The 2,500-nt window shown below is 56.1% G+C and overlaps 2 non-coding genes across 2 annotated transcripts in view; both read left to right on the top strand.

The window, feature by feature from the left end:
- Positions 1–1,055: 1,055 nt before the first annotated feature.
- TRNAL-CAA (transfer RNA leucine (anticodon CAA)) lies at positions 1,056–1,167 on the top strand. Its single transcript has 2 exons — positions 1,056–1,093; positions 1,122–1,167. It is a non-coding gene; the product is annotated as a tRNA-Leu (tRNA).
- A 1,330-nt stretch (positions 1,168–2,497) lies between these two features.
- Positions 2,498–2,500, top strand: part of TRNAV-AAC (transfer RNA valine (anticodon AAC)) — a 73-nt gene continuing 70 nt past the window's right edge. The window contains exon 1 of the tRNA in view: positions 2,498–2,500. This exon is cut by the window's right edge and continues 70 nt beyond it. This is a non-coding gene — a tRNA (tRNA-Val).

Below are 2,500 nucleotides of genomic sequence, written 5' to 3'. Positions count from 1 at the left end.
AAGGCTGCCGCTCTTCTTCTTGTTTCTCTGCTTGAGAGGCAGCTCAGTCCTCTGCGCTTGCGCCAGGGGCAGGCCACGTGACACGCAGGGGTCAGGCCGTGGAGAGACTGGGGCATGGCGCCAAGTGAGGTAAGCAGACCACCCCCTCCCCCTCACTGCTCTCTGCATGCGGTGGCTCGTTGGTCTAGGGGTATGATTCTCGCTTAGGGTGCGAGAGGTCCCTGGTTCAAATCCCGGACGAGCCCTTTTTTTTGGAGCGCCGAAAACAAAAAACACAGAGTCCCCAATTCCCCCCCAAAAATAGTTTGTGCGTGACCGTATCTGGTTCGATGCCCGTCGCCAATGGTTGGCTGCTTTTAAGCCCATGGCCCAAGAGGCAGTGTTGGAAATTCCCCCTCCTTTGTAATCATGCGCTGGCGGCGAGCTGATGTATAAAGGTTTGGACATGCCTTCTGGGTGGGGACTGCCATGGCTCGCGCCACTGTTGCATCCAGCTTGGTCTTTTGTATGTGTCTGCAGCCTGTGTGTGAGGTGCTGTGAGTGCTGCCATGTAGGTCCGGCGCAGGCTTGCGCCAAACTTTCACGTTGGTGTGTGCCACCTGGCAGGTACCAGCGGGCCCCATGAGACATCAGTGCCACAAAGCCTTTCAACTGAAAGCTGTCCCAGCACACTAGAGCGCAGCCTACCAGAGCTGTTTCTGTAGTGTAGTGGTTATCACATTCGCCTAACACGTGAAAGGTCCCCGGTTCGAGACAGGGCAGAAACATGGTGCTGGTTTCTTTTTATTTCCACAATGTCAATCGGACACATTTGACCGCATGCAGGTTTCGACAGGTATGGACAGGCCGGCACTACGCCATGAGTGATCTGAGGCCAGCCCTTATTTGCACCCTGCAAACTGTCCACTGGCTCCATCAGTGGGTTTTTCCTGCCATCCCTGGGTCCTTAAGTGAGTGTTTGGGTACTTTTGATGCAGAGATCGGGGCATGAAAACCGGCGCTGGCACCTGGCGACATTGGGTACTGAAGAATCTTTCCCAATCCTGCCCATAGCTGTCAGGGTGGCCGAGTGGTCTAAGGCGCCAGACTCAAGAGGCGCAGCTCTTCCCTGCATCTGGGTGTTCTGGTCTCCGATTGGAGGCGTGGGTTCAAATCCCACTCCTGACAAGCCAGGCTCATTTTTTTGAGCACATTTCAGAGTGTAAGGCTTGCGGAAAACCTCGTGGGGGCCCCCGAATGCAGCGCCCGGCAAGCCTCCCTGTTCTCTTCTGCTGCCTTGCAACTGGAGCTGTCTGCCAGAGACGCCGGAGGCACACCTGCCCTTAAACCCCCACTGGCCCACGGCTGCAAAACCTGCATTTTCTAGTGGCTGGCTTGGTGGCATATGTCACTGAGCCCAGTCTACTCAGGAAGTGAAAAAAGTCCCCTTCACAGTTGGAGAAAGTGCTCTCCTGCCACCTGTCGGTCGTTGAAGGCACCACACCTCAGCAAAATAAAAATAAAAAAACAGACATGCTGAGTTCGGGGGATGTAAAGGTATTTACATAGCAAGAACAAGGGGCTGTTGGGAGATGACAGAATCCATGCTGCCCCAGAGTTCTCTTCTGAAATTCGCAGGAATCCAGAGGTTGGAGCGGGCTGAGGGAGTGCGCCTTCTTGCCTCTGTCGGCTTTCAAGACACATCCTCCTGCTGGGAAGCTGCCCACCCTGAGCAGCACAGGTTTGCGCTCTAGGCCGGTCGGCCACATATATCTCGCCTGATCGAGCCCGATCGAGCGGCAGCAGATGGCCTTTGGCCAGCGAAGGCTGCCGCTCTTCTTCTTGTTTCTCTGCTTGAGAGGCAGCTCAGTCCTCTGCGCTTGCGCCAGGGGCAGGCCACGTGACACGCAGGGGTCAGGCCGTGGAGAGACTGGGGCATGGCGCCAAGTGAGGTAAGCAGACCGCCCCCCTCCCCCTCACTGCTCTCTGCATGCGGTGGCTCGTTGGTCTAGGGGTATGATTCTCGCTTAGGGTGCGAGAGGTCCCGGGTTCAAATCCCAGACGAGCCCTTTTTTTTGGAGCGCCGAAAACAAAAAACACAGAGTCCCCAATTCCCCCCCAAAAATAGTTTGTGCGTGACCGTATCTGGTTCGATGCCCGTCGCCAATGGTTGGCTGCTTTTAAGCCCATGGCCCAAGAGGCAGTGTTGGAAATTCCCCCTCCTTTGTAATGATGCGCTGGCGGCGAGCTGATGTATAAAGGTTTGGACATGCCTTCTGGGTGGGGACTGCCATGGCTCGCGCCACTGTTGCATCCAGCTTGGTCTTTTGTATGTGTCTGCAGCCTGTGTGTGAGGTGCTGTGAGTGCTGCCATGTAGGTCCGGCGCAGGCTTGCGCCAAACTTTCACGTTGGTGTGTGCCACCTGGCAGGTACCAGCGGGCCCCATGAGACATCAGTGCCACAAAGCCTTTCAGCTGAAAGCTGTCCCAGCACACTAGAGCGCAGCCTACCAGAGCTGTT

This window comes from Ambystoma mexicanum, chromosome 2q (assembly GCF_040938575.1).
Source record: "Ambystoma mexicanum isolate Mex_15411 chromosome 2q, UKY_AmexF1_1, whole genome shotgun sequence".
Lineage (NCBI taxonomy): Eukaryota > Metazoa > Chordata > Amphibia > Caudata > Ambystomatidae > Ambystoma > Ambystoma mexicanum.
This window is presented reverse-complemented; position numbering and strand designations above follow the sequence as displayed.